This window comes from Staurois parvus, unplaced genomic scaffold, assembly GCF_062004578.1.
Source record: "Staurois parvus isolate SC_StPar_1 unplaced genomic scaffold, SC_StPar_1.0 ptg001079l, whole genome shotgun sequence".
NCBI classification, from domain to species: Eukaryota; Metazoa; Chordata; class Amphibia; order Anura; family Ranidae; genus Staurois; species Staurois parvus.
Window position 1 is genome coordinate 386980 of NW_028318875.1, and position 14952 is coordinate 401931.

At 46.5% G+C, this 14952-nt stretch overlaps 1 pseudogene across 1 annotated transcript; it reads left to right on the top strand.

Annotated features, from left to right (window-relative positions):
- Positions 1–256: 256 nt before the first annotated feature.
- LOC149440482 (uncharacterized) lies at positions 257–10298 on the top strand (annotated as a pseudogene). The gene is made up of 3 exons (XR_016307593.1): positions 257–339; positions 3245–4949; positions 6202–10298. The product of XR_016307593.1 is annotated as an uncharacterized LOC149440482 (transcript).
- Positions 10299–14952: the final 4654 nt, after the last annotated feature.

The window sequence follows — 14952 nt, forward strand, 5'->3', positions numbered from 1 at the left end:
GTACAATGTGTGTCATAATATAGGAAATATAACCGGAGAACGCCCTACGGGACGGGCAGACTATGGAAACCTAACAAGGAAGGCAGTTATTAATAACACCCCAAGATGGCAGTCACCTACTGCTTGTGGATCCCTCGGACAGGAAGTGATGTCAGGAGAAACAGGAAGTGATGTAGGGAGGAACAGGAAGTAATGTAGAGAGGAACAGGAAGTGATGTAAGGAGGAACAGGAAGTGGTGTAAGACAAAGCCAAGGCGTTATATAAGGTGAAAACAGGAAGTTCTCAGAGAGAGAAAAGAACAAGACAGAGAGGACACATCCCTGGATAACACTGTGGAGGTAATCCTCTTCTTCCACCATCGCGTCTGTCACCTTCCTTCACAGTTATTGACCAGATACATCCTAAATATAGAACCATTTATCCAACCGTCCATCCAGAGCCTCAGGTTTATAGACCTGATACGTCCTAAATATAGAACCATTTATCCAACCGTCCATCCAGAGCCTCTGGTTTATAGACCGGATACGTCCTAAATATAGAACCATTTATCCAACTGTCCATCCAGAACCTCTGGTTTATAGACCGGATACGTCCTAAATATAGAACCATTTATCCAACCGTCCATCCAGAGCCTCTGGTTTATAGACCGAAAACGTCCTAAATATAGAGCCATTTATCCAACAGTCCATCCAGAGCCTCTGGTTTATAGACCGGATACGTCCTAAATATAGAACCATTTATCCAACCGTCCATCCAGAGCCTCTGGTTTATAGACCGGATACGTCCTAAATATAGAACCATTTATCCAACCGTCCATCCAGAGCCTCTGGTTTATAGACCGGATACGTCCTAAATATAGAACCATTTATGTCCTAGACCTTTTTAGAATTCACCCCAAAGCACATTCTTCTACTGAGTACGGGGATTCCACGTGTACGAGACTTTTCCATGTCTGGATCGATTATGTACCAGATATTGTATCAACCAATTGTATAAAAACCAATGTATTGTACTGGTGGCCTCTATACGAGTGGTCAGGAAATGTAGCGTCCAGGTTCCTGCAAGCCCAGCCTACGTGGTGTTCTCCAGGAATGCCATGGTCATTGGCCCGGAACTACAGGAGGCTGAGGAAAGGAAGGACAAAAGAGTTCCTGTGGTTCCAGGCATGCAATTGTCAGCCAATGGACCGTTGTCCCACAGGAACGTTGACAGTCCACCTAGTCAAGTAAATAGGGTTACTTGTATGGGGTCCAAGGGGTTAAAGCATAAAAACTATGATTTTTACTTTTTTTTTTACAACTTTTTACATACTGTCATCAGAGCAGTGCCGTGTCAACAAAACTGTTAAGACTTTCATTCACAATGCCTGTGTTTCCTATTGTGATGCTGTGATTGGTCACAACGATCACATGGTAACGGATCGATCACAGAGTCGTACACAATGGCGTCATGAATGGCAGCTTTGTTTACCACTGTGACAGTGATCACTGCGATTGGTCACAACGATCACATGGTACCGGACCGATCACAGAGTAGTACGCAATGGCTTAATGAATGGCAGCCTTGTTTACCACTGTGACAGTGATCACTGCGATTGGTCACCGCTATCTTCCAGACATCTGTGGGAATATTACATCCATTATTCTGAGTGTAAGAAGATGGTTGAGTCTGTATGGCTTGCTCTTGATTTACTCTACACGTGTTGTAGGAACTAGGCCTACCTCTTCAGGAGCCGAGAGGTCCAAAAACATCCCGGAATAATAAACTAAACCCAGGATGTGTAATAAACAACAGTGATGAATAGTGCCCCATTGTTGGGGTGTCCCATCGTTGGGGTCAATAGGAGGAATGGTGCCCTATCATTGGGGTCAATGGGAGGAACGGTGCCCCATCATTGGTGTCAGTGGGAGGAACGGTGCCCCATCATTGGTGTCAGTGGGAGGAACAGTGCCCCATCATTGGTGTCAGTGGGATGAACAGTGCCCCATCATTGGTGTCAGTGGGATGAACAGTGCCCCATCATTGGTGTCAGTGAGAGGAACAGTGCCTCATCATTGATGTCAGTGGGAGGAATAGTGCCCCATCATTGGTATAAGTGCTATGAATAGTGCCCCATTGTTGGTGTCAGTGGGAGGAATGGTGTCCCATTGTTGGGGTCAATGGGAGGAATGGTGCCCCATCATTGGGGTCAATGGGAGGAATAGTGCCCCATCATTGGTGTCAGTGGGAGGAACAGTGCCCCATCATTGGTGTTAATGGGAGGAATGGTGCCCCATCATTGGGGTCCATGGGAGGAATAATGCCCCATCATTGGTGTCAGTGGGAGAAATAGTGCCCCATCATTGGTGTCAGTGGGAGGAATAGTGCCCCATCATTGGTGTCAGTGGGAGGAATAGTGCCCCATCATTGGTGTCAGTGGGAGGAATGGTGCCCCATCATTGGTGTCAATGGGAGGAATAGTGCCCCATCATTGGGGTCAATGGGAGGAATGGTGCCCCATCATTGAGGTCAATGGGAGGAACAGTGCCCCATCATTGGTGTCAGTGGGAGGAATGGTGCCCTATCATTGGTGTCAATGGGAGGAATGGTGCCCCATCATTGGTGTCAGTGGGAGGAATAGTGCCCCATCATTGGTGTCAGTGGGAGGAATGGTGCCCTATCATTGGTGTCAATGGGAGGAATGGTGCCCCATCATTGGGGTAAGTGGGAGGAACAGTGCCCCATCATTGGTGTCAGTGGGAGGAGCAGTGCCCCCCCATAGTACTCTTGAATTCTTATATGAGTTATTCTTAGGAAATGAACATATACTGTGAGGAACTTCCATCACTACAATTGCCGTGACCACAAGGTCTTCTGTGTCGTAGGTGTAACCCAAACCAGGATTTATGGAACATGTTACATGCTAAATACTATGTACAGTCTTTTGGTGGTGTCAGAAGTCGATCTTGAGACCACCCCCTTCCCCCAATGCTGTACATCAGATGAACTGCAAAGCTTCCTTCTCCAGTATGTTGTTAGGAAGTGAGGTGGAGGGAGGTCCATCACTATTCTTCATGTCTCAATGTTCCACGATCGGTCCCTAGTATGGTTTGGGTGTCTCATCTGGTCCGGTTTATATTCGTTGTTTGCTGCTGAGATTGTTCCCATTTCATGGCCAGAGCTCTGGGAATGTGCTAAATGATCTACGTGAAAATACAAGGCGCATGAAAACAAACCTAACGTATATCAAACATTGTTTTTCAGCAGGTGGACAGTATTGGAATTTAAATACATCGGAGAGGCATCTGATTACATCTCCAGATTGTCCTGCAGGAAATACTGACATATTCTCCAAAAGTAACATTTTACTGGTTGGCAACATCAATGGATCCCTCAAATCTAAGGAATCTTCTGATAAATCCCATACTATGACTTCAGATGTCCACCTATAGTGAGGAACAGAAGTATTTGAACACCCTGCGATTTTGCAAGTTCTACCACTTAGAAATCATGGAGGGGTCTGAAATTCACATTGTAGGTGCATTCCCACTCTGAGAGACAGAATTTAAAAAAAAAATTCAGGAAATTACATTGTATGATTTTTAAAGAATTTATTTGTCTTGCACTGCTGAACATAAGTATTTGAACAACTAAGAAACAGCAAGAATTCTGGCTCTCAAAGACCTGTTACTGTGTCTTTAAAAAGTCCACCTCTACTCCACTCATTAATCTAACTTAGTAGCACCTGTCTGAGCTCTTTAAAGACACCTGTCCACCCCACAGTCAGTCAGACGCCAACTACTACCATGGGCAAGACCAAAGAGCTGTCAAAAGACACCAGAGACAAAATTGTGGACCTGCACAAGGCTGGAAAGGGCTACGGGGCAATTGCCCAGCAGCTTGGTGAAAATAGATCAACTGTTGGAGCAATTGTTAGAAAATGGAAGAGTCTAAACACGACTGTCAGTCTCCCTCGGACTGGGGCTCCATGCAAGATCTCACCTCGTGGGGTATCACTGATGATAAGAAAGGTGAGGAATCAGCCCAGAACTACAAGGGAGGAGCTGGTCAATGACATGAAGAGAGCTGGGACCACAGTTTCAAAGGTCACTGTTGGTAGAACACTACGCCGTCATGGTTTCAAATCATGCATTGAACGGAAGGTTCCCCTGCTCAAGTCATCACATGTCCAGGCCCATCTAAAGTTTGCCAATGACCATCTGGATGATCCAGGGGAGGCATGGGAGAAAGTAGTGGTCAGATGAGACCAAACTAGAACTTTTTGGTCTAAACTTCACTCGTCGTGTTTGGAGGATCAATGAATCCTTCTAATCCTGAGACATCTTCTGATAAATCCCATACTATGACTTCAGATGTCCATCTAAGATCAATGGAATCTTCTAATCCTGAGGAATCTTCTGATAAATCCCATACTATGACTTCAGATATCCATCTAAGATCATTGGAACTTTCTAATCCTGAGGAATCTTCTGATAAATCTCATACTATGACTTCAGATGTCCATCTAAAATCATTGGAACCTTTTAATCCTGAGAAATCTTCTGATAAATCACATACTATGACTTCAGATGTCCACCTAAGATCATTGGAACCTTCTAATCCTGAGAAATCATCTGATAAATCCCATACTATGACTTCAGATGTCCATCTAAGATTATTATTATTATACAGTATTTATAAAGCGCCAATAGTTCGCTCAGCGCTGTACATTACAAAGGGGGACAGAACATGTGACAGAACAATACCAATACAATGCAAAACATGGGGGATTGAGGGCCCTGCTCTTTCGAGCTTACAATCTAGGAGGGAGGGGATGGTGGCACAGGAGGAGATAGCTGTGGGGGATGGAGTGGTAGGAAGAGTGGAGGAGGTCAGCAAGTTAGCAGGGGGTGGGGTAGGCTTCCCTGAAGAGATGGGTTTTCAGGGTGCACCTAAAGGAGAGGAGAGTAGGTGATAATCTGATGGGTTGGGGCAGGGAGTTCCAGAGGATGGGTGACAACCTGGAGAAGTCCTGGAGGCGGGCATGGGAGGAGGAGACCAGGGAACTAGAGAGAAGGAGGTCTTGTGAGGAGCGGAGTGTGCGTGCTGGGTGGTACTTGGATATTAGGTCAGTGATGTAGTTCGGGGCAGTATGGTGGACAGCTTTGTTCGTCAGTGTTAGGATTTTGGATTTGATCCGTTGCGCAATCGGAAACCAGTGGAGGGATTGGCAGAGGGGGGGGCGGAAACGGAGCGGTTGGAAAGGTGAATGAGTCTGGCAGCCGTATTCAGGATCGACTGAAGCGGGGATAGCCAGCGGCGAGGCAGGCTAGTGAGGAGGGAGTTGCAGTAGTCGAGTCGTGATATGATGAGGGAGTGGATGAGCTGATTAGTGGTTTCTGGAGTTAGGAACGTGCGGATTTTGGCGATGTTGCGGAGGTGGAGTCTGCACGAGTTTGTTAAAGATTGGACTTGGGGCTGGAAGGACAGGTTGGAGTCCAGAATGACACCAAGTACTCTGGCCTGCGGGGCGGGTTTGATGGTGGCGTTGTTGGATGTGATGGAGAAGTCAATGGGGGGTGGTGTCCGGGCTGGGGGGAAGACAAGAAACTCGGTTTTGGAATCATTGGAACTTTCTAATCCTGAGGAATCTTCTGATAAATCCCATACTATGACTTCAGATGTCCATCTAAAATCATTGGAACCTTTTAATCCTGAGGAATCTACTGATAAATCACATACTATGACTTCAGATGTCCACCCAAGATCTATGGATCCTTCTAATCTTGAGGAACCTTTTGATAAATCCCATACTATGACATCAGATATCCATCTAAAATCATTGGAACCTTCTAATCCTGATGAATCTACTGATAGATCCCATACTATGACTTCAGATGTCCATGTAAGATCAATGGATCCTTCTAATCCTGAGGGATCTTCTGATAAACACATACTATGACTTCAGATGTCCATCTAAGATCAATGGATCCTTCTAATCCTGAGGGATCTTCTGATAGATCCCATACTATGACTTCAGATGCCCACCCAAGATCTATGGATCCTTCTAATCTTGAGGAACCTTTTGATAAATCCCATACTATGACATCAGATATCCATCTAAAATCATTGGAACCTTCTAATCCTGAGGAATCATCTGATAAATCCCATACTAGGACTTCAGATGTCCACCTAAGATCATTGATACCTTCTAATCCGAGGAATCTTCTGATAAATCCCATACTATGACTTCAGATGTCCATCTAAAATCATTGGAACTTTCTAATCCTGAGGAATCTTCTGATAAATCACATACTATGACTTCAGATGTCCATCTGAAATCATTGGAACCTTCTAATCCTGATGAATCTACTGATAGATCCCATACTATGACTTCAGATGTCCATGTAAGATCAATGGAACCTTCTAATCCTGAGGAATCATCTGATCGATCCCATACTATGACTTCAGATGTCCATCTAAGATTAATGGCTCCTTCTAATCCTGAGGAATCTTCTGATAGATCCCATACTATGACTTCAGATGCCCACCCAAGATCTATGGATCCTTCTAGTCATGAGGAACCTTTTGATAAATCCCATACTATGACTTCAGATGTCCATCTAAGTTGTCACAGTGCTCACAGATCAAAAGATCCATCCAATCCCCAGAAATCCTCTTCAAGCCATGAGGGAGCTCACACAGGAGGGAGCTCATTGTCCTGTTTGGTGTGCAGGAAAACATTCACTAAGAAAAAATCACTTCTTAACCACCAGAAATCTCACAAGAATGAGCGTCCTTCATGTTCAGAGTGTGGAAAGTCATTTTCCAATAAAGAAAACCTTGTTGTACACCAGAGAATTCACACGGGTGAGCGTCCCTTTTGCTGTTCAGAGTGTGGGAAATGTTTTCCTAGTAAAGCATCACTTTGTAACCACCATGAAACTCATACAGGTGAGCGTCCCTATTCCTGTTTAGAGTGTGGGAAATGTTTTTCTGACCAAGGATACCTTCTTAGACACCAAAGAGTTCATACGGGTGAGCATCCCTATTCCTGTTTCCAGTACGGGAAATGTTTTTCTCACCAAGGAAAACTTCGTAGACACGAAAGACGTCACACTGGTGAGTGTCCCTATTCATGTTCAGAGTGTGGGAAATGTTTCTCCGAAAAAGGATTCCTTGTTATTCACTAGAGAATTCACTCAGGTGAATGTCCTTATTCATGTTCAGAGTGCGGGAAATCTTTCGCTCATAAAGGAGAACTTGTTGCTCACTAGAGAATTCACACAGGTGAGCATCCTTATTCATGTTCAATGTGCGGGAAATGTTTCAACAAAAAAGGAGGCCTTGTTAGACACCAGAGAATTCACACGGGTGAGCGTCCTTTTTCGCGTTCAGAGTGCGAGAAATGTTTCACCGCCAAAGAAACCCTTGTTATCCACCAAAAAATTCACTCAGGCGAGCGTCCCTATTCATGTTCAGCATGCGGAAAATGTTTCACTCGGAAAGGAGACCTTGGTAAACACCAGAAAAGTCATTCGGGTGAGTGTCCTTTTTCATGCTCAGAGTGCGGGAAATCTTTTGCTCAGAAGGGACACCTTGTTAAACACCAGAGAACTCATTCAGGAGAACGTCCTTATTTATGCACAGAGTGCGGGTAATGTTTCATCGCAAAATACTCACTTCTTGGACACATGACAAGGCACAGCTCAGATCGTCCTAACAACTTTCAGACGGTGGTGAATGTTTTAGAGATCACATAATCTCATCGGAGAGAAGACGCCTGATGACTCTTGACAAATGTACGATGGCTTTTATCGGGGGAACCGTTTAGTCCTGGGGTCTCCAAAATTTATAAACGAAGGGCCAGTTTATTGTCCTTCAGACTTTAGGGGGGGCTGGACTGTGACCAGTGGGAGAAGAAAATGTCTTGGAGTCAGCTGGAGTAAACAATGCCCCATTGTTGGTATTAACGGGAGGAATAGTGCCCCATCCTTGATGTCAGTGGGAGGAATAGTGCCTCATCATTGGTATCAGTGGGAGGAATAGTGCCCCATCATTGGTGTCAGTGGGATGAATAGTGCCCCATCATTGGTATTAGTGGGAGGAATAGTGCCCCATCATTGGTATCAGTGGGAGGAATAGTGTCCCATCATTGGTGTCACTGGGAGGAATAGTGCCCCATCATTGGTGTCAGTTGGGGGAATAGTGCCCCATCATTGGTGTAGGTGGCAGAAATGGTGCTCCATCATTGGTGTCAGTGGAAGGAATAGTGCCCCATCATTGGTGTCAGTGGGAGGAATAGTGCCCCATCATTGGTGTCAGTGGAAGGAATAGTGGCCCATCATTGGTGTCAGTGGGGGGAATAGTGCCCCATCATTGGTGTCAGTGTGGGGGAATAGTGCGACATAATTGATTTCAGTGGGAGGAATAGTGCCCCGTCATTGGTGTCAGTGGAAGGAATAGTACCCCATCATTGGTGTCAGTGGAAGGAATAGTGCCCCATCATTGGTGTCAGTGGGAGGAATAGTGCCCCATCATTGGTGTCAGTGGAAGGAATAGTGCCCCATTATTGGTGTCAGTGGGGGGAATAGTGCCCCATCATTGGTGTCAGTGTGGGGGAATAGTGCGACATAATTGATTTCAGTGGGAGGAATAGTGCCCCATCATTGGTGTCAGTGGAAGGAATAGTGCCCCATCATTGGTGTCAGTGGGAGGAATAGTGCCCCATCATTGGTGTCAGTGGAAGGAATAGTGCCCCATCATTGGTGTCAGTGGGAGGAATAGTGCCCCATCATTGGTATCAGTGGGAGGAATAGTGCCCCATCATTGGTGTCACTGGGAGGAATAGTGCCCCATCATTGGTGTCACTGGGAGGAATAGTGCCCCATCATTGGTGTCACTGGGAGGAATAGTGCCCCATCATTGGTAAATGATGGGGCACTATTCCTCCCATTGGTGAGGAATAGTGCCCCATCATTGGTGTCAGTTGGGGGAATAGTGCCCCATCATTGGTGTAGGTGGCAGAAATGGTGCCCCATCATTGGTGTCAATGGAAGGAATAGTGCCCCATCATTGGTGTCAGTGGGAGGAATAGTGTCCCATCATTGGTGTCAGTGGAAGGAATAGTGCCCCATCATTGGTGTCAGTGGGGGGAATAGTGCCCCATCATTGGTGTCAGGGTGGGGGAATAGTGCGACATAATTGATTTCAGTGGGAGGAATAGTGCCCCGTCATTGGTGTCAGTGGAAGGAATAGTGCCCCATCATTGGTGTCAGTGGAAGGAATAGTGCCCCATCATTGGTGTCAGTGGGAGGAATAGTGCCCCATCATTGGTGTCAGTGGAAGGAATAGTGCCCCATCATTGGTGTCAGTGGGAGAAATAGTGCCCCATCATTGGTGTCAGTGGAAGGACTAGTGCCCCATCATTGGTGTCAGTGGGAGGAACAGTGCCCCGTCATTGGTGTCAGTGGGAGGAACAGTGCCCCGTCATTGGTGTCAGTGGAAGGAACAGTGCCCCGTCATTGGTGTCAGTGGAAGGAATAGTGCCCCGTCATTGGTGTCAGTGGGAGGAATAGTGCCCCGTCATTGGTTTCAGTGGGAGGAATAGTGCCCCGTCATTGGTATCAGTGGGAGGAATAGTGCCTCGTCATTGGTGTCAGTGGGGGGAATAGTGCCCAGTCATTGGTGTCAGTGGGAGGAATAGTGCCCCGTCATTGGTTTCAGTGGGAGGAATAGTGCCTCATCATTGGTGTCAGTGGGGGGAATAGTGCCCCGTCATTGGTGTCAGTGGGAGGAATAGTGCCCCATCATTGGTACCAGTTGGGGAGATATATTGTCCCATCATTGGTGACAGTGGGGGGGGAATAGTGCCCCATTATTTATATATGTCTAAGGACTAATCACATAGTGGCCAACTATTATAAAACAATTCCAGGGACACCTTTTATGCTGCGCATCCAGCAAGCCATTGTAGGTACAGACTATACTTTAATTAGGGGCGGGGCATTCATTCAAAATGGGTGTGGTTCTAACAAAGAGGAATATCCAGAACTTGTCGAAAAATGTACTAAATTAAATAGTCCACCAGCTAGGAATGGTTCATCAGCGAAACATTTTCTATCCGTTTAGCTGGCTACCACTTTTAAGCTGATTTATATCTGACTTCTGCTGAATTGGCTGAAATTAGAACCAGGGGTGGCCCTGTAGTCACCACCTGGTTTAAAAATTGAAGGGCTTAGCATCAGGGGTCGCAATTTCAACTCCGTGTTTATCTCCAGGGGGCCCGTCTTACATGCTGAATTCCCCCCCCCCCCCCCCCCCCCGCAAAATCCCGGAGACAGAATCCAGGTCCTGTCCACCTTGTGTCTTCCAGGACCCCAGCCAAGCTTCTTCCCAGACCCTCAGCCCACACCCACTCCCCGCTCTCATTGGCTGGGGAGAAGCCATGTGTCCCTGAGTTTCTTGAACGGAGTGGAGGATGGTGAGCAGCCTTGGACAGGGAAGTGTGGTCGCAGTGGGCTGACAATGGGGGGGGAAGCTGCTTCTCTGGTGTCGGGAGGAGAGCGCCAACTGAGACCCGGGACAGCTTGGGATGTCCACTCATGTAACAGACACACTGCCCCCTACAGCACCTGGCCTGCCAACACTTACAGAAAAAGGATTTAAAAATGGGGGAGGGGCATGTCATTACCTGGATGGTGCCGGTGTGTAATGGGAGTATCTTGGCATGCAATGGAAGTGGCGGGTGGCCCCAGGTCAACTGTTGCATCGGGGCCCACAAGCTTCAAGCAATGCCTCTGGTCAGTGAGTGCAGCCTATGAGATGTATCATCCAATCAGATGCAGTCGCTGTTCGGGTATGCCCTCTACATGCGTTAGTGCTTTATGAATTCTTCCCAAGCATCAGGGGTCGCAATTTCGATCCTGTGCTTGGCTCCAGGGGGCCCGTCTTACATGCTGAATCCCCCCCCCCGCAAAATCCCAGAGACAGAATCCAGGTCCCGTCCACCTTGTGTCTTCCAGGGCCCCAGCCAAGCCACACGAAGTGCAGGGAGTGTTGTGGAAGGGGAGACAGAACAAGAGGATTTGTAGGGGGAAGGGGGGGTTGGGAGGAACCCAGATTTCATTTTGATTTTTTTTTATCACTTATGTGAATGGCTTTCATTCATTTCTGAATAATAAAACGATATCAAATGATTTTATGGTGTGGATTCGATGTGAGGTATAATCCCTGTGTGAAATCTTCGATGTAACGAATGAGAAAAATGGACGACGAGGGCGACCGGCACGATGATAAAATGGAACATAGGCCGCAGTATTTATAGGTCACAAGGTGGTGAGGTCGTGCCTCCCAATCGTTCCAGATTCTGCTGGACTGTTCCCTTAACAAAATCCCAGATCTGTGGTCCTGCACAAGGCGGGGGTGCTTGGCTCCAACAATGAACCTCGCAGAGACGCCCCTACATCTCCTGCGGGGTTCCCCCGGATCCTGACACCACGGTCACCCATTCTATGGCAACTGACATCTCTCCCCGTTGGCTGCCTGTCGCCACGATACATGGTCAGAGTCCAGGGAAGGTTCCTCCAGGCTCCACTTCAGCTCTGATGTGTCTAATGACACCACGATCACCCATTCTATGGCATCTCTCCCCGTTGGCTGCCTGTCGCCATGATACATGGTCAGAGCCCAGGGGAGGTTCCTCCAGGCTCCACTTCAGCTCTGATGTGTCTCATAACACCAGGGAAGCCCAGGAAGAAGGACTGGAGGGGGGTTTGGGAGGAGCCTAGAAACACAGAAGGAGGAGCCCAGGAAGAAGCACCACCTTTCAGCCACACTCGGTGTGGGGAATGATGTGTAAGGGGAGACTGGAATAGGAGGATTTGTGCTGGGGGTGGATAATTTGTTCTGGAGGGGGAATTGGGAGGAGCCCAGAAACACAGAAGGAGGAGCCCAGGAAGAAGCACCACCTTTCAGCCACACTCTGGGTAGGGAATGATGTGTAAGGGGAGATTGGAATAGGATGATTTTTGCTTGGGGGGGATGATTTGTTCTGGAGGGGGGTTCGGGAGTGATTGGGGAGGAGCCCCGAACAACAGAAGGAGGAGCCAAGGAAAAAGCACCACCTATCAGCCACATTTAGTGTACGGAATGATGTGCAAGGGGAGCTGGAATAAGAGGATTTGTGTTTGGGGGGGGTGAGGAATGATTTTTTTCTGGAGGAGGTGGGGGGGTTGGAGGAGCCAAGGACAACAGAAGGTGGAACCCAGGAAGCACCACCTTTCAGCCACACTCAGCATAGGGAATGATGTGGAAGGGGGGCAGTGGAATAGGAGGATTTGTGCTGGCGGAAGGATGATTTTTTCTGGAGAGGGGGTGTTGGAGGAGCCAAGGACAACAGAAGAAGGAACCCAGGAAGAAGCACCACCTTTCAACCACACTCAGTATAGGGAATGATGTGGAAGGGGGGCCGTGGAATAGGAGGATTTGTGCTGGGGGCAATTTTGGGGAGAATGATTTGTTCTAAAAGAGGGGGTTGGGATGAGGATATCTACTCCCCAATGGCTCGGTGGAATCATTCACCAAGGGACCATCAGAGTTCCACCACTGGGATGAAGGCCCTAAAGGTAGCCCAGCCTGGCTTAACCAGGAACCTATGGCATATAGGACCCTACATCCCCAGCTAGGGACCCACTGTCCAGCAAATGGATAAAAGCAGTCTATGTAAAAGTCCAATAAACCAATCCGTGAAAATCACCTAAGGGCTCCACCACCACGTGAATGAAAACATTACCGCACTCACCAGATTTCCAGCTGCCAATGCAGCCAACAGCACCTATCCATCAATCAATCACGGCCTGTCCTCTATGGACCTCCAACTCCATCCACACTCCTGAGGTTTCTCGATGATAACCACACACGCCAATCAAGGCTGCTGAACCATGTGCACCTCCACTGCATGGGAAAGAGTGCTCACTGCAAGAAGCCAGATACCAGAGGGGCCATATATAGTGAAGTATTTTTTTTAGCAAAAAGTCGAATGGACAGCACTTTCAAGAAAATCAAGCTTCCAGATGCCAAAAATGAACAAACAAATCAAAAAGCCCCAGCCTGTTCTTCACCAGGGCCCCTGATGGTGGGGCTGGTGGACTGGAAGCAGGTCACGGCCCCCAGGTGTGAGCAGAGTACAACAGCAGTAGATAGTGACATTGCATAGTATTCTCCAAATGTGATATTTTACCAGTTGGCAACATCACTAGATCCTTCTAATGCTGAAGAATTCTCTGATAAATCCCATACTATGACTTCAGATGTCCACCTAAGATCAATGGATCCTTCTCATTCTGAGGAATCGTCTGATAAATTTCATACTATAATTTCAGATGTCCATCTAAGATCAACAGATCCTTCTCATCCTAAAGGAATCTTCTGAAACATCCCATGCTCTGACTTAAGATGATCATCTAAGATCAATGGATCCTTGTAATCCTGAGGAATCATCAGATACATACCATACTATGATTTCAGATGTCCATCTAAGATCGATAGATCCTTCTCATCCTGAGGAATCTTCTGACAAATCCCATACTATGATTTCAGATGTCCATTTAAGATCAATAGATCCTTCCCTTCCTGAGGAATCTTCTGAAAAATCCCATACTATGACTTCAGATAACCATCTAAGATCAATGGATCCTTCTAATCCCAAGGAATCTTCTGATAAATCCCATACTATGACTTCAAATGACCATCTAAGATCAATGGATTCTTCTCATCCCGAGGAAACGTTTGATAAATCCCATACTATGACTTCAGATGTCCATCTAAAATCAATGGATCCTTCTAATCCCGAGGAATCTTCTGACACATCCCATGCTATGACTCCAGATGACCATCTAAAATCAATGGAATCTTCTAATCCTGGGACATCTTCTGATAGATCCCATACTACTGTATGATTTCAGATGTCCATTGAAGATTATTGGATCCTTCTAATCCCGAGGAATCATCTGATAAATCCCATACTATGATTTCAGATGTCCATCTAAGATCAATAGATCCTTCTAATCCTGAGGAAATGCCTCATAAATTCCATAGTATGATTTCAGATGTCCATCTAAGATCAATAGATCCTTCTCATCCTGAGGAATCTTCTGATAGATCCCATACAATGACTTCAGACGTCCATCTAAGATCAATAGACCCTTCTAATCCTGAGGAATCTTCTGATAAATTCCATACTATGATATCAGATGTCCATCTAAGATCAATAGATCTTTCTAATCCGGAGGAATCTTCTGGTAAATCCCATACTATGACTTCAGATGTCCAGAATACAACAGCAGGAGACTACAGGAAATGCAGGAGACAAGCCGCAATCTGGATGAGTAGCAAACAAGCACAGAGAGTGGATGAAGCCAGGATTGGTGCATAGGATACACAAGTAGCAAATGGCTGGGAGCTCAGAGACCTTGGAAGTTTCTCAGGCAATGTGAGCTGCACTGAGCATGTACTATATATGCAACCAAACTAGGAGGCAGGCCAGGAAACGATGGAAGTAATAAAAACCCCAGAATAGCAGGCGATGCCCATAGGTGAGCACAGCCAAACCACACAGGTGAAAGGGATCTGGGTAGGAAAAGCTCTGCAGCAAAGAGGGAAGAACACACCGGCAGGAAACTGCGGCCTAATCTGCGACACATGCAACAAAACAATTTTCAACTTTTTCTTTTATAGGGCCATGCCTTTCAAAAAACATATAATATTTTGAGGGGTTAAATATATTTTTGGCCATTAAAGGAGGTTTTTACTTGTGTGTGTTAAATAAAAAATTTCTTTACAGCTAAAAAACATTAGGGGCCTGCGGACGGCATAAAAAAAGAGATACAATATTTGCTATTGATTCATATATAAGTGAAGTACAATGTGTGTCATAATATAGGAAATATAACCGGAGAACGCGCTACGGGACA